Source organism: Giraffa tippelskirchi, chromosome 8, assembly GCF_054371585.1.
Source record: "Giraffa tippelskirchi isolate mGirTip1 chromosome 8, T2T-mGirTip1v1.2.pri, whole genome shotgun sequence".
NCBI lineage: Eukaryota > Metazoa > Chordata > Mammalia > Artiodactyla > Giraffidae > Giraffa > Giraffa tippelskirchi.
In genome coordinates, this window is record NC_137282.1 from 164,209,452 (window position 1) to 164,233,174 (window position 23,723).

Here is a 23,723-nt window from a genome sequence, read left to right on the forward strand (position 1 = left end):
AGAAAATTACAGGCCAATATTCCTGATTAAGTACATGCGAAAATCCTCAGCAGAATACTCGCAAAATGAGAATTCAACAGCACATTCAAGGGATCAAACACCATGACCAAGTGGAAGATACCCCTGGGATGCAAAATGGTTCAACATACAAAAATCAAGTAATGTTACATACAACATCATCAGAATAAAGGATAAAAATCACATAATATTCTCCATAAAAGAAAAAAAGGATTTGTTGAAATTTAACACCCTTTCATGAATAAAAACTCTCAAAAAGTAGGAATAGAAGAAAAGCACCACAACATAATGAAAACCGTAAAGGAATACTCACAACTAACATCATACTCAGGAAACTAAGCTTTTCCTCTAAGGCCAGGGATAATATTGCCCAATTTCAATACTTCGAGTCAACAAAATACTGGAGGTTCTAGCCAGAGCCATGAGGTAAGAAAAAGATACATGAGCCATCCAAATTGGAAAGGAAGAAGTAAAATCGTCCCTCTTTGTAAATAACATTACCTCATATACAGAAAACCTTAAAGACTCCACTAAAAATATCTGTTAGAAATAATATACAAATTCAGTAAGGTTGCAGGATACAAAATCAACATTCAAAAATCAGTTCCATTTCTATACACCAAACACAAACTTTCTAAAAAGCAAATTAGGAAAACGATCCCATTTATAATAGCACCAAAAAGAATAAAATACTCAGGAGTATCGTTAACTAAGGAGGTGAAAGACTTGGATATTGAAAACTATAAAACATTGATGAAAACATTATAGAGGACACAAACAAATGGAAACACACCCTATGTCCTTGGGTTGGAAAAGTTAATATTGTCAACATGTCCACACCACCCAGAGATCCAATCACTGTCAAAACCCCCGGACCGCTGCTACAGAACTAAACTGCACAATTCATGTGGAATCAGAAAGGATCATGGATTGCCCAACCAATCCTAAGAAAGAAGAACAATGCTGGGGGTATCACACTTCCTGACTTCAAAAAGTATTACAAAGCTACAGGGATCACAATAGTTCTGTAGTGGCAGGAGACAGATATATAGATCGATGGGACAGAATATAGAGAGGCCAGAAATAAGTCCATACACATAAGGTCAACTGACTTTCCACAAAGGTATCAAAAATATTCAAGGGGAAACAGATTGTCCCTAGCGGTAGGAAAACCGGATAACCACACACAAAAGAATCAAATTGTAGTCTTATCGTACCAACCACACACAATCAATTCAAAATAGATTAAAGACTTAAACTAAGACCAAAAACTATGAAACTTCTAGATGCAAACATAGAGGAAAAGCTTCATGACATTGGCCTTGGCAATGATTTGACATGAAAGCAAAAGCAATAAAAGCAAAGATTTACAAATGGGACTACGTCAAACTAAAAGCTTCTACACAAAGAAAACAACAAAATGAAAAGGCAACCTCCAGAATGGGGGTGGGGGATCACATATCTCACAAGGGGCTACCCTCCCAAAATACAGAAGGAAAACTCAATAGCAAAAAAATGAATGACTGATTTTAACATGGGCTAAGGACCTGAATAGACATTTCTTCAAAGAAAGCACAAAAATGTCCAACAGGTATACAAAACTGTTCCATGTAACCGAACATCAAGGAAATTCAAATCAAACCTCAAGGAGATACCATCTCACAGCCGTCAAGGTAGCCATTATCAAAAAATAAAAGCCAACAAGCATTGGTGAGGATGTGGAGGAATTTAAATCCTTGTGCACTGCTAATAGGAATGCGAACTAGTGCAGTTGCTATGACTACAGTATGGAAGCTCTTCAATGATTAAGAGAACTACCACATGAACCAGCATTCCCAGCTGACGCTAGTGGTAAAGAACCTGCCCGCCAGTTCAGAAGACATAAGAGACGTGGGTTTGATCCCTGGGTCAGGAAGATCCCCTGGAGGAGGGCATGACAACCCACCCAAGTATTCTTGTCTGGAGAATCCCATGGACAGAAGAGTCTGGGGGGCTACAGGCCACGGGGTCCCGCAGAGTTGGAAACAACCGAGCGACTGAGCACACACAAGCCATCAGAGCGCTGTGACTCACGCCCTTCCTCGTGTGTGACCAGCACCGCGCCGCTCACACAGTCCGCCCCGCAGGCCCCTCCATGCGCACCCAGCCTCCTGGACTCCTGCCCTGCAAAGCGAGGTGTGATTTCTTCAGTGTATAAGCCCAGGAGCAGAACTGCTGTGTAAATGAGTGTGTGTATGTTTGACTAAGCACTGCCAGACATTTTATTTTTACAAGAAAATGCTGAAAAGAACATTAATATTTTTTAAATTAAAGAAAAACACTTTAAACACTGGCAAAAAAAAGAGAAAGATTTGTTGTTTGGCCACCAGCCCTTTTTTTAAAAAAAAAATAAAGCTACCAGCCATTTTTTACCTTAAAACAGCATTGCTTTAGACCAGAAAAAAGAAAACTTTCTCCACTGAATCACACCCTGAGAGTGAAAACATGTTTCTCCTCGGAGGCTGCCAGTTTCCCGGCGGGGACGTGGCGGGGACATGGCGGGGTGGCGTCCCCACATCCTCAGGGCCTGAAATCTCCTGGGCCTGGAACCACGGAGGCATCTCACCCAGAACCTGTCAGGAAGCTGCGAGCAGACTGGGCCCAGTTTATTCACAGGGTAAAAGCTGAGGCACCAGGCGGCCTAGTTCAAAGCTGGACATCTGGCAACTCTAAAAACAAATTCAGTTGTCTTTCCTCAGAGAAAATTATGCATTTATGCATATCATACAATTTCTGAAATTAGGTTAAATTACAGCAAATTGTGGCGTGTAGAATTGGTAAATAAATACAACAGACGGACACCCCACCATCTGAGTTCAGCTCTGCAAGTGACATTATGTGTGATTAGATATTGTTAAACGCTATCACTGTTTTATGATTTGCAGCATAAACACACTGTGTAAATATCCTGTGAGAAAACTTACTTCTGTAGTTCATGGGTTTATTTTGGTGTTAACTTCAAAAGTGACTACAAATATTTACGTAAAATTGTTTACATAATTAGACCACCTCTACTTCCCCAGGACGCTCCTCGTCCCAACCTTCTCGCGTCAGGGTGCCTGTCCTTCACGTGCTGAGCGCAGGTTCTCTGACACCAGAGGCGCGCCAGCCAGGGGCCTCCAGGGGCTCGGGGAACCTCAGCAGGTCAGCCCCGGAGTCACTGCTCAGGCCAACACCTCCCCGGCTCGGCTTGTCCTCTGACACTTTCAACGTCAGGTGCACTGCTGGCTTCATCCACCTCAGCATCCAGGAAACGTGTGTGTGTGCGCACCCATGTGCACACACGCCTTCTCTTTCATTCATCACTCTGATTCAATCGGTCCCTGATTCAGGCTCAGGTCACTTCAAACGGCCTGAGGGCAGACTGGAAAGAGGAAGGGACGTGAGGCTGAAAAGTACTAAGATGATCGTCACGTAAGTGTCTAAAGTGTGCACAGCTCTAACATTTTATTTCGCCATCTCTGCATCATTACAGTATGATTCCAAGTCTCCTTAATGCGTAAGTTACACAAGCCCAGAAGACAGACGCAAATCAAGCAATGTTCTCTGTGTAACCACAGAGCAGGCACCAAGCCTGTAACTGCTCAGGAAGTGCCTCTGATTGTGAAAAAGAAACCTTTTAAGGCAATTGTTCCTGATAAAAGTACACAGATGCATTTGTGCTCATAATCCTGAAGTGAGCAGGAGGGTTAGTATCGTATATTATACTATAATACAAACTATATGAGTAAGTGGAGACCACCACTCCGGGCAGCCCAGGTTTGTACCTGGATGGGGAGCAAGGGTCTTCCCTGGTGACCTTCCCTCAGGTCTGAGTGACACAGCCAGGGTCTGAGGCAGTGACCTGCCTTGGCTTCAGTGGGGGTGTCGGGCGACCTGGGGATGACCGGCAGCCTTGGACAGGTAGGAAGGCCCCTATGTGAGGCAGGTCAAGCTGTGGCATGTGAGCTGTACAGTAGTTGAAAGCAGGTAGTGGCCGCTTGTTTCTGGAAAAAATAAGACCATATCCTCCACTTAGGGTGAGTTTCACGAGAGCACTTGTATTACAGGGTTGTGGGTGGACCAGACGACCTCGGAGCCCTCTGCTAGTTCAAGATGCCAAGATTCTTCTTGTACATGGGAGATGCTCTGCATATTCGAGAGCTCGTGTGGTCAACACAAAGAAATAAGCCTCAGGAGAGACGGAGAAGATGCGGTCACCGCAGCCAGAGCACTGGCCAGCAGAGACTCCCGCCCCCGCGGCATCACAGCGGGGAGGGAGGCTGCTCCTGCAGGTCCGCAGCCCTTCTACTGCAACTGGGGGGGGTCCAACTCCTTTATGCATATTTACTGCTGCTGGTGGTGGCGGGCAGAGAGACATGAAAGCAAAGGATGGGGGAGCAGGAAAACCGCAGAGTGAAAACCGTCAAGGCAAATGTTACTGCTTCCCTCTCACCTCCAGGATGCCGAGGGCTGGACATCCCTGCAGACGGAACCCCGTTCAGGCGAACTTGACGGGTGATGTTGTGTTTTGATGTCTTTGAAGTGTTTATCCTGAAGAGGAAGAGAAAACAAATAGGCTAGTATGTTCCCCGTCACTGACTATGTAAGGATCCAGTGAAATGAAAGATTTTTCTTCATAAAGAAAGAGTATAAAGTTAATCAATTTGGAATTTTTCTTTCTGTGATTCAAAACACATTTCTCCAAAAATTTTCCTGTCTGAAAAATACATATCACCACTTTTCTGAGTTTAAAAAAACACTGAGTTAAAAAGTCAGGCAGTGTAGTTAGACATATATTCATGAAATATATATGAATCTGAGTGCCTGCTATGTCATTTATTACACATAAAATTCCAATTTTGGAAATTCTTATGATTTTAATTAAATATTTTAATAAAAAACTAATTTTATTAAAACTTTAAAATATAAGTAATGTTTTATTCAGACGTCCAAACCCTAGTAACTGAACAAAAGGTTCAAACATCTGCTTCCAAAGCGGGCTCAGCTAACGCTAGACAATAAAACCGTTCCTCCACCCTCCCTCGCATGTGCGAACGGTGCACGGAAGTCTCGGGAGGAGCGGAAAGTCTCCTCGGTTTCCAGTCCGTCAGTCAGTCAGTCAGGGCGAGCGTAGCGGGGAGACCGGAGAGCCAAGCGGACTGAGGGCGCGCCGCCTCACAGATGGCCGGGGCCGGACCGGGAGGACAGATTCCCGTCACTAAGGGGCGTTAAAACTGATTGTCTGGAAACACAAAGACTCGCCAGAAACGAATTTCCACGCTAACATTTTTAAAATGCCACAAGTTTCAAGCAGCGGTTTTGTGAAGACACAATTCTTACACCACGTAATCCACTCACTTAAAGGGTAGAATTAAACGGCTTGTAGTATTTCGGACTGTAAACCCATCTCCACAATTAGAGGAGGTTTCCTCCCCCACGAAGCTACTCCCCTCCGCATCCAGCAAACCGGCATCTCCTCCCTAGCGAACCCCGGCCCCCCAACCCCCGATACACACCCCACCCCCTCACACATACCACACACACACACACACACACCACACACACATACACCCCACCCCCTCACACACACCCCCCACACACACCACACACACACACCACACACACACACCCCACCACACACACACACCCCCACACACACCACACACCACATACACCCCACCCCCTCACACACACCCCCACACACACCACACACACACACCACATACCACACACACACACCACACACCACACACACACACCCCACCCCCTCACACACCCCCTCACACACACCACACACACACCACACACACACCACACACCACACACACACACCACACACCACACACACACACTCCCCACCCCCTCAAACACACCCCCCCCACACACACACCCCCCACACCCCCCACACACACCACACACCACACACACACACCACACACCACACACACACACTCCCCACCCCCTCACACACACCCCCACACACACCACACACACACACCACACACACACACCTCCCCACACACCCCCCCACACACATACACACCACCACACACACACACCACACACACACATCCCACACACACACCCCACCACACACACCCCCCACCACACACACACACACCTCCCCACACACACCACACACACACACACCCACCACACACACACACCCCACACACACCCCACCCCACCCCCATCCCCACCCCAATCTCGGCCCATCCCCCCACCACACCCCCACCCTCCCATTCCTCCCCCACCCCGCCTCACCCTGCCCTAACCCCGGCCCACCGGGTACACACCCCCAAGCCTCCTCCCGACTCCCACCCCCATCCACCGCTTTTGCCCGGTGAGGACACTTCATGTAAATGGAACCAAACAAGACGAAATCCTTTAAACTAGTTAAAGACATTTTTTTTGGGGGGAGAAGGCAATGGCACCCCACTCCAGTACTCTTGCCTGGAGAATCCCATGGACGGAGGAGCCTGGTAGGCTACAGTCCATGGGGTCACTAAGAGTCGGACACGACTGAGCGACTTCACTTTCACTTTTCCCTTTCATGCACTGGAGAAGGAAATGGCAACCCACTCCAGTATTCTTGCCTGGAGAATTCTAGGGACGGCGGAGCCTGGTGGGCTGCCATCTATGGGGTCGCACAGAGTCGGACACGACTGAAGCGACTTAGCATAGCATAGCATAGCATAGCAAAGCCATTTTTAAAAGACCTAAAACAATTCACAGTCAGCCTTCAGACCTCGACACCCTCTCTGTCAGTGATCGGGGCTCCTCAAAGTGGGCACACCGGGTCTCCTGGTGGGGAGGCCGGCTCTGGGGGGGCCCCCAGGGGGACCCGGGCTCTGCCCACCGCCGCCCCCTGCCGGCGCGGCCACCTTCCAGAGATGCTGCTGCTGCTGCTGAGTCACTTCAGTCGTGTCCGACCCTGTGCGACCCCACAGACGGCAGCCCACCAGGCTCCCCCGTCCCTGGGATTCTCCAGGCAATAACACTGGAGTGGGCTGCCATTTCCTTCTCCAGTGCATGAAAGGGAAAAGTGAAAGTGAAGTCGCTCAGTCGTGTCCGACCCTTAGCGACCCCACGGACGCTGCACAGCACCATTAACTGGTGTAAAACGGAAGTTTCCTATCCTTTCCCTAGAAATTATGAAGCTTTGAGTTAGTCCTAAAGCTCTTATCAAAACCTCGCCCAAAAATGCCGCCTTTACTTTTTATCTTTCACAAGGACAATGCTGAATCTTAAAGAATTTCATTTCAATCCTAACAAGAACATAAACTTGAAAAGCTCCTTTTCCACTGTTTAAAAGAATAAGACGCTGGAGAGATGAAGATTTTACTAAAACCATGTGTGAAGGCTACTGATTAAAAAGGAAGAAATATAAAAATTCAAAACATGAGTAAATAATAGTACTTTATGTTAGATAAGTCATGGTCGAAAAAGTGGACACCACTGAGCGACTGAACTGGACTGAAGGCTTAGAACTCCCCTGTGAAAGTTATTTTTAGTTATTTAACAGTATTTATTGCTCTTTCAGAATTTCTCAATTTTAAGTGGTTTTAAAATTAAAACTTTAATATTTACTGAATTTTTTTTAACCTTAAGGGTTGAGGTTTTTTGAAATTTGAATAAACGTTGAAAGAAAATAAAATTTACAAACCACTTTCTATGGCCTTGATCATGTAATGTTTAGCACTCTAGCTTTGTAAACATGACAATTATTTCTCATTTGCTAATAAAACAGCGTGATCCTAAGGCTAGTGCTTCAGATTCTATGGTTAGCAGTGTTAGTAGGTCTTTAGCCATTTTTTAAAACCATCATCTCCAACCTTGCAGAAAGTTTAAGAAACTTTCAGAAGTGAATGCTCTATTTAATACACATTACTCTGAATTTCTCTCGTGGTTTTAAAACAAAGAAGAAATACATCAAAAATTCCTTTTGGAGCAGATAAATGCCTATATTTAGGAGGCTTCCAGTTGTTTTACTGTTATTTGTGTGTCCTGGGTAAGTTCACAGCAAGTACCCTATTCTGTTTTATGGAGATTTTAAAAAACATAGCCATGTACCGCCTAAGGCAAAGAAACTTTTAATCAGTTTATGTGTAAATAAATAAACTTTCAAGTTATAGGATGCACACTGGGTTTACCATACTTTAAGTTTTTAATAAAATATTTTAACGTATAAATAAGATATGGATAATAAACTATGTCCCCTGAAAAATGCAAAGTTTTGTATATGTGCAACGTACAGTGAAGAGGGAATTTTGCATTGAATCTGCATTTGGACAGAAAGCTTTGTTTTCTGAAGGTTGACAAACTGGACCAGGCTCAGGAGCCCGTTCCTGCCCTCCGCACCAGGGACCTCAGGCAGCACCTGTCACTGGGGAGGGAGGGACCAGGCAGTGCCTCCACCAGCATCCCAAGGGAGACCAGGTCATTTCAGGGCTGCCAGGGGGACCTGTGTGTGTGTGCGAGTGTGTGTATGTATGTGTGTGGGGGGGGGCGTGCGTGTATGTGTGTATATACATGTGAGTGTGTATGTGTGTGTGCATGCATGTATGTGTATGTATGTGTGTATGTATACGTGTGTGCATGTGTGTGTGGCTATGTATGTGTGCATATGTGTGAGCATGTATATGTGTGTATGTGTGTGGAGGTGGTGTGTGTGCATGTGTGTGTGTGTGCTGCCACATTTAAAGCCTGTTTCCCTACTCACTACCATCAGTGCCTCTTGCTTGTGGCAAAATGCACGCACTTTAATATATAAAATAATGCTGGGTGGGTCCCCGGCCTTCTTTATTATGTAGCGCTGCCCACAAGACCGACCCAGCCTTCCCCTCTTAAATAACACAGCCTTGTTTCCCATGCGTTCTAAGCCTACAGAGAACACTAGCTTCCCTCACTTCCTGTGGGTTTTCTTTTCAACAAATATTTCTGTGCTTTTGTGTCTTTGCTTTCACTTTTGTCAAAAAGTCAAAGAAAAACTCTTCCTAAGTATTTTTATCAGTTACTTTATTTTACATTTGGTAAGAAGCTAGCTTGACCATCCCTCCCACCGAAAGAAAAGTAGTAACAATCAGAGGATGCTCTCCCCTCCAGGCCAGGGATGCTAGATGGTGGTCTAGTCCTGAGGGCTGCGGGAGGGGGAGGGGCTGCACTGTAGGAACTCTTTCCCCGGAAAACAGCCGGTCACCCTTCAGGCTCCACAGGCTCCACAGGCTGTGATGAGATCAGCGAGTCCTCTGTGGCCCTTGGACACACTGGTGTGTACTTGAAGAAGCAGCCGGAGTTTCAATGCAGCGAAACACATGTTCTGCTGAAACTCGATCCTTCCTGTCGACTCCCAGGATGCCGAGACTGGGGACAAAGACAAAGGCGTCATGACGGAAGCAGCCACGTTAACAGCTGGCTCCAAGGCGGGCGATGTTACAAACCAGAACCCCGGCTGCAGGGTGTGGCGTGAAGGGAGAGCGTCTCCCGGAGACAGACGTGGTGTTCTGGCCTCTGGCAACCCTGGTAAAGCCCCCGACAGAATTCACCAACGACCCCGAGAGGTCCTGAGCACCTCCGCGCAGCTAGGGGCTCCTGTTTCGGCACCGGAGTGTCTGGTTGTGGCTCGTCTCATCCCAGCCTGCTCGTACCTGCTTTTGCGTCTCAGACCTAAGTCCGTGTGGGGACCCGGAAACAGACGGCAGTGACAGGCGGGTCCTGTCTGCAGGCAGGGCCCCGGGGCAACGGGGAGATTTGCCAGTGACCAGGGCCACAGCTCCGTCTGTACAGTGGACACTGGCATCTTCTTCTGAAGCAGTGACGTGTGGATGTGATGTTTCCCAAAGACCTCCCAGGAATATTTTGAATGTATCTCGCAAGTACATGGCTACCAAGCCCCGTGCGCCATGGAGAAGAAACCATTACCTGTGAAGAAGCCATTTTTTAATTTCCCAACAAAATGTAAAGGTGGACCTTCCAAGTCTTCCTCTCTCGCTTTTGCTCTCTGCACCAGAGGAGTGGGGCCTGACAGCATCTGGGGCTTCCCATAGGGAGGACAGGACACCCTGCTCCCCAATAGACAAGTAGACCAGAAGGAGGCAGAGAGGGCTAGAGAGGGCCCCCTCAGCCTGGCACCGGCACACTCCTCCAGCGGATCACTCACTACCTCCTCAGAGTGGACGTCACGGTCATCCTGGCCTCCCACCCCATAACCCCCACACGGACCCTCCCCAGCAGAGCGGCCAAGTCAAGGAGTGGGGTGAAGCCACCGTCACAAAAGTCACTTAGGAACGTCCAGTGTTAAGGAGGCATCTGACCAAAGCCACTGCTGGTTTGGGAAAGCCCACTTACCGGATTAAACTCAGAACGTATCATCACTTCTCATGACACATCCCAGACCAGTGTGCACATCACAAATTCACGCTGATTTTGAACACTTATATGCTTCCTATGAATACAATAAAGAGTCACAGGTATATATGTATTTGGGTTTCCCTGGTGGCTCAGACGGTAAAGAATTTGCCTACAGTGCAAGAGACCCTAGTTTGATCTCTGGATCAGGAAGAACTCCTGGAGAAGAGGATAGCAACCCACTCCAGTTTTCTTGCCTGGAGAATTCCATGAATAAAGGAGCCTTATAATGCATATGAAAAACTGATATAATTAATTCCTTTCAATTTTGCTAAAAGCAGCAAAATGATTTCTAATTGCCATTTTTAAAAGAAAATCACCTTTCCTAAGCAGAATATAACTGGGGTCTAGGGTCCTGAGATACTCTAAAGAAAATTCTGGTGAACACACTGAATAACCAAGACACCCTGTGTCCACTGCTCAGAAGAGAAGGCTCAGAGCAAACTCCCGCTCACCCAGCTTGTAACTGTGCCAGTTCTGCCCCGTTCCAAGCCTCTCTACCATAACTGCATCACGTCACTAGGTGGTGAAATTGGAGGCATCCCCAGGTCACTGGCATAAACTGTTTTCAGATCTATAGCACAGAAACCCAATACCGGAGGTATAGGGTGTACATGGCTCCACTACCCCTCCCATTGTGGGTGAGCAGGAGGAGGATGTTGGCTGAAACAGGCTGACAGTCTACAGGAGAGTGCACACTCGTAGACTTCTGTACGACTGACCGGGCAGGTGAGCACACTTCTCCTCCCACGAAGACCAGGATTTAAAGCTACACTGATGAGCCTGGTGGCTCAGCAGGAAAGAATCTGCCTGCAATGGAGGAGGTCTTGGAGACACAGGTTCTATCCCTGGGTAGGGAAGATCCCCTGGAGAAGGAAATGGCAACCCACTCCAGTATTCTTGCCTGGGAAATCCCATGGACAGAGGAGCCTGGAGGGCTACCGTCCATGGGGTCACAAAGAGTCAGACACGACTGAGCAACTGAGCATGATGATAAGCAAAGCTAATGAAAAATATATGAAGACCCACACAGACTTCTCTTAGAAGATCTACTTAAAAGACCCCTCGTGGGCACAGGGACCTCCTAGAATTAGCAACCAGCACTAACTGTTTTTCTAGCATTGGATAGGCATCCAAGGCTATTTCATTGCCAAGAGCATTCTGAAGGAGGTTTGAGTCTGTTAACCACTTAGCCATGCTGCTTCCCTTGGAAAAAGAAGCCCTTTCTGCTGTTTTGTGCAACTTCTCCTTTTAGAGCTCAAGTCCCATTAGACAGTAGGCAGAATAAAGCACTGCTCAATTTCCCCTCTATCCTAAGCCCTGTGTAAGAAATAAGACCCTAAACTTCTGAGTATTAGGATTGCTGGCTCTGGTTCAGATCGACTAGAGCAGAGCTAACTTCACGGGAGGCGGCGAAGGGGCCGGTGGAGCGGGCCCCGCACTCACTGTCCTCAGTGACCGAGGACCTTGGTCTTCTCTGAGTCCCCAGCACCCTCACCTGTCAGGGGAGGTGTAACCCAGGTATAAACCAGGCCTGATTTCCAACCCCCCTCCCCCCATCTGATGAGCTAACCTCTCTCTGTTCAGTTCAGTCGCTCATTCATGTCCGACTCTGTGACCCCATGGACAGCAGCATACCAGGCCTAAAATTGTCCATCACCAACTCCCAGAGTTTGCTCAAACTCATGTCCATCGAGTTGGTGATGCCATTCAACCATCTCATCCTCTGTCGTCCCCTTCTCCTCCCGCCTTCAATCTTTCCCAGCAACAGAGTCTTTTCCAATGAGTCAGATCTTCGCATCAGGTGGCCAGAGTATTGGAGCTTCAGCTTCAGCATCAGTCCTTCCAGTGAATACTCAGGACTGATTTCCTTTAGGATGGACTGGTTCGATCTCCTTGCAGTCCCAGGGACTCTCAAGAGTCTTCTCCAACACCACAGTTCAAAAGCATCAATTCTTCGGCACTCAGCTTTCTTTATGGTCCAACTCTCACATCCACACATAACTACTGGAAAAACCATAGCTTTGACTAGATGGACCTTTTTGGCAATATAATGTCTGCTTTTTAATATGCTGTCTAGATTGGTCATAACTTTTCTTCCAAGGAGCAAGTGTTTTTTAATTTCATGGCTGCAGTCACCATCTGCAGTGATTTTGGAGCCCCCCAAAATAAAATCAGCCACTGTTTCCACTGTTTCCCCATCAATTTGCCATGAAGTGATAGGACCAGATGCCATGATCTTAGTTTTCTGAATATTGAGTTTTAAGCCAACTGTTTCACTCTCCTCTTTCACTTTTATCAGGAGGCTCTCTAGCTCTTCTTCACTTTCTGCCATAATGGTAGTGTCATCTGCATATCTGAGGTTATTGATATTTCTCCTGGCAATCTTGATTCCAGCTTGTGCTTCACCCAGCCCACTGACCCTCAGGGCAGGCAGAACAGCCGCACTGCTAGGTTGCAGGTTTGAACACTGAAAATCCTACAGCAAAGACTGTAGGATCGCTGGTAAGGCAAGACATAAAGAGGATCTGTTCACAGGACAGGAGTTTGGAGAGGACCGTTTCTAAGTTTCCTCGCAATTGTCATTTTAGAATTCTTCTTGCCTTCCATGAGCTTCTGTTACTTCTGCAGTTTCTTCCTGTTTCACCCTGGTTTCAGGTAAGTTATGAGACCTCTCTACACAGACTTCGGGGAACTCAGTACTGATTGGCTGATGAATGGCTTGCTAGCTTTATGTTGTTAGTGGACTTGCCTAGTATAAAATTACTGTGCCCTCCTTTCCACAAGGCCACAATTTATAGTAATACAGCAGTTAGGGCAGAAGGATAAGAAATGGTGAGCCTGGTTGTAGGGTTTGGGAAGCTGATCGTGCTGAGACAGAGGACATCTGTCATTCCTCGGAACTTCCGCTCATGGGGGAAGCCTCTCTTTGGTCTCACATCCACAGCTAATCAAAATCGAGACAGGGTCAGGATGAAAGACCCTGTCCCACAGCATCCCATGTCTTCTTCCTCCTTTCAGAGTCTTCTAAGATTGACTTTGTACTGGGTGTTGTATACTGTTCAGGCGCCCTTTGACCTGTTCCCGTTAAATCGAAAGGAAACTGGGTCTCAATCTTTACCACACAGCAGCCCGCTGAGGTCCATGTCCAGCAGCCCCAAGCCCAAGGTAGCAGTGGTTCCAGGAGCTTCCCTGCCAGTCAGTCCACCCAGCAGACTGCTAACCCAATCCCTATTAGTAATTCTGGAATTAGACGCCTCCAGAGAGAGTGGGTAATGGATGGGAGTTTACAGGGGACTTTATGGATCTTGGGGCTTCCATGGTAGCTCCAGTGGTAAAGAATCTGCCTGCAATGCAGAAGATTCCAGTTCAATTCTTGGGTTGGGAAGATCCCCTGGAGAAGGGATAGGTTACCCATTCCAGTATTCTTGGGCTTCCCTGGTGGCTCAGCTGGCAAAGAATCTGCTTGCAATGTGGGAGATCTGGGTTCAGTCTCTGGGTTGGGAAGATCCCCTGGAGAAGGGAATGGCTACCTACTCCAGGGTTCTGGCCTGGAGAACTCCATGGACTGTATAGTCCATGGGGTTTGTAAAGAGTCAGATACAACTGACTAACTTTCACTTTAAAGATCTTGAAGGTGGACACAGAAGCCCCCAGCAGGAGGGAGGGGAGCAGAAAGGCAGGGAGGGGAGGGGACTGACAGGGCCCCAGACCCCTTCCAGCCCCACCCCATGTGTGGGCAATCCACATGGCACCTTGACTTTTCCAATATTGAGAGAAAAAGCAGCCAAAGTTTTATGTGAGAACAAAAGGCCTGAAGCACTTCAATTTCCGGTGTTAAACGAAAGAAGACACACACTGAAAAAGCCAGTTCAAGTGACGCAAAGAGCTGGGCAGAAGGGGATCTGCGTTCAGCCCGAACAGAAGGAAAGAGAGAAATGGTCTCGCTATTTGGATAGAGCGGCTTGCCTCGCAGGTGTCTTTTCATAAATCCCTTGGGCATCCAGGGATGACAGGCCTGCATCCCTCAGAGAGAGAACAGGCCCAGCCCTGTGTCTCCTCCAAGTGCGGCTGATCGCAGAGCGCAGCTGCGGAGGGGTAAAGCCATCTTATCACAGACACGGATGGTGGTCTTGATTTCAGCATGGGTGGGCCTGGAGCCCAGAGACACCCAGGTTTCTCTGTGGGCCCAAAGCCCCCGGGGAGCAGGGCTGCCTGCCCCACTAAGGCAGATCTTCTGTTAAAGTGCCCGTCAGAAAAGTCAGGCAGAGGGGAGTCGGGCAAAGCCACAAATCGATTCCAGGCCTGCTTCTCTCAGGCCTTCCTGGGAACACTTGCTGGATTTACTGCGACATTCCTGCCAGGCTGTGACTCTGCCAGTCGCCACTCCTGAGTCTCCTGGGAACAGGCTGGGGCGGCGGGTGGTGCAGGAGGACCTGGGGCCGTCGCCTGAGCTTCCTGCGGGTGAGAGGCGGGTGCCACCTGAGGGCCGTGTGGCCGGCCACCTCCTCGTGTCCCGGAAGTGCCTTCCCGGAACCTTTTACTGGCACTTGGATACAGCCCCTTCTGGGAAGCTTACGTGGGCCATGTCTAGTCGTCTCTGAGGAATCACAGAGAAGCGAGAACTGAAGGAAAGTGTTGTTGGGCGTGTCTGTCAGCCAGGGACTCGCTGTGGCCTGGGTGGGGCCACTGGTCACATAGGCCTATCTGTATTAGGGGGAAGGAGGGGGTTCCAGTGGCCACAGAGGGCTCCCACCTCCATAACCCCAGGAGGAGGAGCTCCGCTCGGTCACACGTCACGCAGTACATGACGCCGGTTGTCGTCATGAGGCTAGAGAGCTCGGCACCAATGCGAGAGTCAGTCCCCGCGCGCCTTGAGAGAGGTGGGCTCTGAGTTTGCTGACCGCCAGTTCTGGGTCTACACGGACGGGCCCCTTAAACGACAAGCGCCACTGTTGTCACGGACCCTCCACCCCCGAGCGAGGCGGGTCTCCAATATACCCCCAAAGAGAACCTCAATCCACAGGCAGCAATATGAAGTGCAGAGAAAAACAGCAGTAACTTATTAAAAGGTCAGGGGGATATGCAAGCATTTTCCCCCGAGGCATATGTAGACAGAACTAGAAGAAAATTGGAGCATAAAATATATTACATTTCAAGCCAGTAAGCGCTAGTTCAAAAAGCTGTAAAGAGGTGTGGCTACACCATGAACCTGGGAGCCGGTCTGCCCAGCTCTGCTCCTGGCCTCGGAGGGCGCTGGGGAGGGTTAGGTCTGTGATCAGGGTTTACATTAACAAACCCAGTTTGTTTTGGAAGCAGATTTCTTCTAGAATGTCTTAATGGGCTCTTACTGTTTCTACTGAATTTCTCTAATTCCTACTTTTTGCTGGGGTTTCAAGTTTGCCAACCACGGCAGTTCCGAGTCTGTGGGTGATGGCCGTGAACACTGTGAGCACAGCCCTACCTGGTGCTGGGTCCCTGGGACGGGCTTACACACTAACGCATCCGAAGGGGCTCCCAGGCGCCGGTCTCGCCTGACCCATGGTGCGGTGCAGAGAGTGAGTCTGAGCTTCTCCTGTCCACCTTGAACTTGGATGTGAACACCCTCTGGGAACAAAACAGGTTTGTTTACCACTCCATCCGACCCAGGGATCCCAAGGTCACCTGACCCAGGCTGCCGGTGAAACAGTCTGCCCCCATCTTCCACCAAGATGGCTTTGCTCAGACGTGAAGGCTCGGCCTGTGAGCATCAGTTGAAAGAACTCGCATTCCGCCCCTGCAGACCCCACCCATGAAGACCTCGTAAGGGTTTATAGAGCCCGTGGAGCTTGAACACAGACACGTTGTTGATGGAGAATGCTGGGCACTTTGCCCTATTTCCTACTTCGAATTTATTATTTTCTCCTTTTAAAATATTTTTTGCAGAGTGTAAAATTTGAATCAAGCCAAAACCTCAATCTTTATGTTTTATTTCTGAACGTATTATGAGTAGACACTTGAAAATAAATGTCGAACCACTTGGTCTCTTTTAACTAACCCATAACAAAGAATTTAAAATAAACTTCCTGAGACGCTTATCAACTACATGATGTACAAAAATTCCGCAAACACATGAAAACCTTACTTTTAAACATGTTGTTTACATTATAAAAAAGATATCTTCAACATGTTTTTCTTCAACCTCCAGACAGCTTTTCAGATGAAGTACCTCTAAATTTAAAGCAATGATCCTATTGTTAATCTGAAACAAAATTACAATAAGTACACTCCAAATATTCTGGAAACATGGGGGAAATAGTATATTTATTGTATTTTTTCAGGCTAAAGATCAAACCTCTTTTTTTAAATTTAGTTACTTTACCTAAAAGGTGTCTGGAGGTTGAGGGGAAACATATTAAGTATATTATTTGAAAATGTAACTAATAAACTATTTGAAATAAGCTTATCCTCCGTTGCCAGACTTTTCAGACAGCCTGGATATTATTTTGGCTCAAATAGCAGAGCATTTTACATGCTAATGAATTACATATGGGTCGCAGAATTACTGCCCAATAAAAACTAAAGACATGAGCGTACATATCGATCTACAGAGAGAGGTTGGTTAGGCAAGGGCAGGGCGGAGCTCTCTGAACCCTCGACAGAAAAGAAACGTGAATAAAAGCTGGGCTGGGCACCGCCCCCGGGGACCGAGGTTCTGGAAGGTGAGAGGTTCCTGGGGGCCTGGGCCATTCAGCGATCCATCAGGCAGGCCTGGTGCCTCTCAGGCCTGCTCTCCATCACCTCACTTATTCCAGTCCTGAGTCTCTACCCTGCACCAGCGTCACCATCCCAGGGAAGCTCCTTTGGGCATTTAGGCACCAAATTCCTAAAAGGCTCAAGGCTTGACAGAGGGCAGTTCCACTCACAGCACTGAGGCCCTGCCCCAGACGCTCCAGGGCCGTGGGCCCAGGGTGCCGGTCGCACTGGGCACCCAGCAGAGGAGACATGGTCCCCAAGTCTTTGGAATGTAGCTCCTGGGCACCCCGCTGCTCACTGCCCCAGACCATCCCCGGGATGCTGGCAGAATGCTGATTTGATGCTTCTGATGTAGAGGCAAGCCCTACAAGCGGTGCTCAGTCACTCAGTCGTGTCCAACTCTTTGCAACCCCATGGACTGTAGCCCACCAGGCTCCTCTGTCCTAAGGGATTCTCCAGACCAGAGTACTGGAATGGGTTGCCATGCCCTCCTCCAGGGGACCTTCCCAACCCAGGAGTTGAAACCAGGTCTTCCACATTGCAGGCGGATTCTTTACCGACTGAGCCATCAGGGAAGCCCAAGAATACTGGAGTGGGTAGCCTATTCCTTCTCCAGGGGATCTTCCTGACCCAGGAATCAAAACAGGATCTCCTGCATTGCAGGCAGATTCTTTACCAGCTGAGCTACCAGGGACACACAGTTGGTACCTCACTCTTTAATTCTAACCTCACTTTAGAATAAGCTTCACAAAGCCACTGAGAGTAAAAGCACATCTGACTTTCATCTCTAATGGGCTACATTACACAAATCTGGGCTACATTATCTGATTAGATTGTAAATGGGTAACATTACAATTTATTAATTGCCTAATGCCAGCAGGGGCTTCCCTGATAGCTCAGTTGGCAGCAAAGAGTCAGACACAACTGAGCGGCTAACACTTTCACTTTCCATGTCAGCTTAAGTGGTTTAACATGATTGCTCCCGCAACTCCTACCAAGAAGCACCAACCATCCGTTTTCGCAGCCAGGTGCACCCGTCACAGTCATGGGAGCCAACGTTCATATACAGGCACATGTGTATGAAAATCCCTCTGCTCTGGAAGATGTGAGGATGGTATTGGGGGACACACAGGAGGGTCTGTACACCTAGTCCTTCCTCGTGCGTCTCTGCTCAAAGTTCCCCCATCAACACAGTCCACGACGGACCAGCCTCTGTGCCCACAGGGCACCCTGAGGAGATGCTGCTCATCAACCTTTCTCCACCAGCTCAGGCTCTCAGGAGGAGCCCTTAGACAACCCCCCAACTTTTCTGACTGTCTGTAAAGGTTGCCCCTCACCACGTCCCATGAAGTTCTCCCCTGCTCTGAACTCCAGCACTTGCTACCCACACCTTCACCCAGTGATCACAACAGCAGACGTCACAGAGGTCCCAACTGGTCCTCGGCACCTGCCAAGAAGCTGCTGCCAGAACCCGCTGCTTTCCCACTGGTCCCGCCCGACCTGCGAGGGGGAGGCCGGGCGTGGTTGCTCTGGAAGCAGCCCTGGCTGCTGTCTCCACTCTGGCGTGGACCAGCCTCAGGCCATCTGTGCCGCACCCAGGGAATCCTGGTGGAACCAGCCCGGCTGGTCTTACCTCTTCTGTGGTTCTGCCCCGGCTCTGGGGTCGCCCCTAAACACACCCAGGTGGTCCTCAACCCTCATGTCAGCGTCTGCTTCTGGGGCCCAAATGGAGACCACCAGGCCCCACCTTCCCCCTTCCCTAGAGCTCTGGGATGTTCTCTTGCCTCCCTTCTGCACTCAGCAGAGGCTGGGGCTTTGCAGAACTGACTGGGTCTGCATTCTCCTTCTCGGCCCTGAAACCAGTGTGGTAACTCATGAGGTCAAGACCCAGGCTGCCCAGGAGAGGCGGCTGCACACCCAGAGGCCTACGGACTAGGCAGGACCCGCCTGCTGCCGACCACGTGGATTCCACCCAGAAGGAGGTTCCTGGGCTTACAAAGCACAGTTATGTGTTTGGGCTTCCTCAGCACCACTTCAGTAAGCAGGTCAAGGTGAGGTTCCCCGCTGGACGGGCTCGCACCAGGCTTTGCTCACCTTCTGTCAACTGAACGCGCTGATCCTGATTCACAGAATCCACAGTTTACATGAAGACCCGCTGTCCACTGTCCGAATGAGAGCCCCAGATGGCTCCGCTGGGCTGAGAGCCCCCACTAGGCACCCTCCCTGCCCGGAGGGGGACCCAGGAGACAGGACCCTTCCTCTCAGGCACAGCCGCCAGCGAGCTGCTTGCATTCGCACGATCATTTTTGCCGTCTCTCTGGGTCGTTTATAAATTTTTTGCAGTTGTGTTTGGTCACGCGTGGAGAAATTTTTCAAGCATTTTGAATTCGGTAAAAATCCAGAAGAAACGTTGCCAAATTCTGTTCCCGTCTTGCATTTTAAGCCCATATACATTTAAAGAGATATTCAATCCTTTTGTTTTTGAACTGGTTACCCATACCCCCATTAAAGCGTTGTCTTTTAAAAGCTGTTTGCTATTCAAGGAGTCTTGGGAGCCCATTTAAAATCCTTTTTAAATCCTTCTTCTCTGAAACAGGAAGCTGCATTTTGCCCAGAGTAAACACTCTGACCTGAGTGCAAGCTCAGGTGTGTGAATCCCCAGGGGAAACCTTGATAGGGGCAGTCAGCGTCAGAAAGCAATAAAAGGAAAATTAGAGACTTAAATGCCACGAGGAACTTGTTTTTCTTCAATGACCAGAGAAGACACCCGTTTCTCAGAATCTCGGGAGCTCGTGGGGGGGCCGGAAGGCTGGCCTGTGGCTCCTTGCCCGGCTGGCTGGACTGCAGTCAGATGGATAGTATGCGGCCCCAGTGACCATCTGGACTGTCTCACCCCTCACACTTCATGTCGCCTGTCACTGGCCCTCGGGGGACACACGCCACCCAGGCCGGAAAAAGCATGGTGAGCTCCCCTTTCTCTCGCTGCTTCCTGCCTCTTCACGGAGACGCGGACTTACGGAAACGCCCGGCCGCAAGACCAACCCCTCACCGGACAACTTCAGAAGGCAGCAGTGTGTTCCTTCTCCTGCGATTCTGGAGCTGGCCACCCAGCCTCCTCCTCGCGGCTCTGACAGCAGACATTTGGGACTTAGGATCCACCCTGCTTAAGTATGACCACATCCTAACTACTAATACCTACAAAGACCTTGTTTCCAAACAGGATCACATTCTGAGATCCCCGGGGGATATGACTTTGGAAGGACGCTCCCCCACCCCGGAGCACCCCCCTGCTGGCCCCCGGAGTGTGCATTCATCCCAAGTGCAATTCACACTCACCCCGCCCCAGCTTCCCTGAGGTCTTACCCCAGCGTCAACTCCAAGTCCAAAACTGCAAATAAATCTCACCATATCAGCCAGATATGGATGAGCCCTGGGGATGAGCCTTCCTGGGACAAAGTACCTCTCCCTCTGGGGACAGGTGAAACTAGAAAACAAGTCACCTGCTTCCAAAATTCAGAGGTGGGCGGACAGGCTTTCTAGTCAAGGCGGTGGGCAAAGGGGCCGCCTGTCTCAGGCAAGTACAAAACAGAGCAGGTAAATTCCGTCAAGTTTCGGGGCCTGGTATAATATAATAACATAATTCAACAATATAATAATGCCCTGGTCTCCATGCTCTGGTGCCACGGAGACCCCAAGAAAAGTCCAGTCAGCTGGGAGGAACCCAGAACACACTCTCAGCAAAAGGACTTCATAAACAAGCATAGGGACGTGTTGAGCTGTGTGGTGGGTTTTCCGCACAGGTATTCACAGTTAAATCGCTGTACTTACCCAGAGATTTCCCAACTTACCTTGGGTCGCAGAAGTTGGGGGCCCACGGGCTGGGCACAGCAGGCAGGAGCTGGTCCTGAGCCGTCACAGTAGGCAAAGAAGAGGGTGGAGAGTTAACCCAACCTGTCTTTCATATCCTGCTGTCTTCATGTCCAGTTCCTCTTCCATCAGCTTGGCTAATCGTGCAGTTTGTTTTTTACACCAGTGACAGGACCTGGAGACAGAGGCGACCCAAGGCAGCGACTGTCAGCAGAACAGCAAGGAGTTAGCTTTGGAGTGAGCCGCACTCACGTGGACACGTGATAAAGGGGTCAGAATGGACCAGCTAGCTGGTGACCCGGGGCCTCCCGAGCAAGTAGCGTGGGCACCCCCCGCCCCACAGCCCAGGCCTACAAGCTGGTGTGCAGGGCCTCCATCCCGGGAATTCCAACAGAGCAGAGAGCCTCTGCAAAGAGGCCATCAAAACAGAAACAAGCCTCTGCCTTCCCAAGGAGCCCCAGGCCCTGCTCTGCTTGGAAGCACCACCCTTCCTCGTAAAAGACAAAACCAAGAGTTTCACGGCTGCACAAATGCATCAGTGACTCTTGACCAGGCCCAGTACTTGAGGTCCTTCCAGGTCCGGCTCCAGCCCACGGCCGCCTGTGTTACCAGTGGGAAGGCCCCACCGCAGACCCTCTCCTGTGACGTCCCCCTCTCTCCTTCCCAGATGAGCCCCCTTGCTGCTTTGGTAACTGAGGACCACAGCTGGGGCTGGTATCAGCGCAGTTCTCTTGCCATCAGTAGGGATGGAGTCGACTCAGGCTCCTTGGGCTGACATCACACGTTTGACGGGGCTGAGGCCCTACTGGGCTTCTGTCAGAGACTCTGTCTTCTCTTCTTTCCACCTCTTGGAGGCCCCGAATCCGGGGCTCAGGACGCTTCCTCCCCTTCAGAGCCGGCCGTGTCCCATCTCTCTGACCTTCTGTGATCGAATCTCCCCCGACTTGCTTTTCCTGCCACCGAGCCCACTTCTAAGGACACTTCCGGTGACCCTGGGTCCCCCTAGATTAGCAAAGATCCTCCCCTTACCTCAAGGTTAGCCAGTTAGCAGCCTTAATTCCACTGGCAACCTGAGATACCCTGTGCTGTGGAAGGTAGGCCACGCCCAGTTTCCAGGGATCGGGGTGGAGCAGCTTTTGTGGGGGGGGGGGGGGGGATGCTTCGTTGCTCCCACCTGTAGGGGCACCACGTCTCTGCATAAGCGTCTGCCCTCTGCTTCCATCACAACCTCACCACAGGCTGGTCTGCACCATCGCTTGCTCACGGATGCATGCTGCACTCACTTGCTTCTTGAGGGCAAGGGACATGCTTTCAACACATCCTGCATCAGAGGTGACATCTAGATGTTGGCACGAAGGCTTCTCTGATGATTGCAAAGTCTGCCCTCTCTGTAATTGTCTTGCAACCAGAGAGTCCCTTCATATGACAGAGCTGAAGCACAACCAATGATCACAAAGCCATCGTTTAGGAGATGAAGTCACAAATATCTTAAGTTATCAACACCTATCCAAGATTCCGAGGAATGCCACCATTTTATACAATCCCTAAAAAATGAAGCCAATGGATTTCAAGGCTAACAAGTTCAGACTCACTTTAACAAACCAACTTAACTGTAGCAACAGATCCATGATAGAAGAATCTTTTCACACTTTTCCTACAAATCTTGTTTTTAAAAAGGTGTAAAGCTTAAGATTTGGTAGTGTGGGGTAGTTATGGAGACTTTTTTTCTATTATTCTCTATACTTTTGTGCTTATTTAAATTATTTTATAATTTAAAAAAATATATATTTCAGGAGCGCTTAGAAGTAATACAATTAGCTTTAACAATTGAGAAGTCCCCCCAAAAAGCTCACGGAGAATGATCAACATTAAGAAACAACCGTAGTAAAGTAGCTGGGCTTTTGAGAAAGAACCCACTGAGTATCCGAAGTGAACAAGATGAATCTCTGTGAAGAAACTGCCACGCCAGCCTCAACTTCTCCCAAAGTCAGAAGTGACTCAGGAGACAGGTGCCAATGCCTGTGACGGCTTAGTGACATAGGAGAAGGCCTGAGAACGTCACGTCAACTGAATTCTCACATAAAAAGTCAACAGCAAAAGCACAGAACATGAAGGAACTCAGTTCCCATGACCCTGAACTAAGGAAATCATTGAAGGATGGACTTTGGCCAAAAGCTAGCAGTGAGCACTGAATCCATCAAACTGCAGGAGCAGGAGTTTAAATATGGGTCAAAAATAGTAAATTTTATGAATCTTGTCCATGGAAATAATGCCACAAACAATGTGAGAAGAAAACAAAGAAGAAAGTGCAAATAAAGCATAAATTTGCTAGTTTCATCCTCATCTTTTACTCTGGACAGACTATTGCGCCACTTGGAGCTGATGAATCAGGTAATAAAGGTATATTTAAAGATATAAGATAACATAAGAATAAAATAAATAAAATTGCATGATGGGGGAATAAAAAGATGAGAAGGGAAAATATATTAATCATAACAATGTTAATAGAAGGAAGTCAAAGGATATTATCTAAAGAAATGGGAACTTATAAATTTGATCATTAGAACAAAAATCTAAACCATCCAAGTTATCAGATGAAATAGTGAAAAAGGAATTAAAATAAAGCCATATTATGAAAAATTTAAATGTAGATAAAAGGCATAATGTTCATAATC

At 48.6% G+C, this 23,723-nt stretch overlaps 1 long non-coding RNA gene across 1 annotated transcript in view; it reads right to left on the reverse strand.

Annotated features, from left to right (window-relative positions):
- Window positions 1-2,984: 2,984 nt before the first annotated feature.
- LOC145517647 (uncharacterized) overlaps window positions 2,985-23,723 on the reverse strand; it is a 61,420-nt gene continuing 40,681 nt past the window's right edge. The window contains exons 7-9 of the long non-coding RNA XR_014062229.1: window positions 21,030-21,223; window positions 4,493-4,590; window positions 2,985-4,043 (exon numbers count right to left, since the gene is read on the reverse strand). This is a non-coding gene — a long non-coding RNA (uncharacterized LOC145517647). The remainder of the gene's footprint in view (window positions 4,044-4,492; window positions 4,591-21,029; window positions 21,224-23,723) is intronic.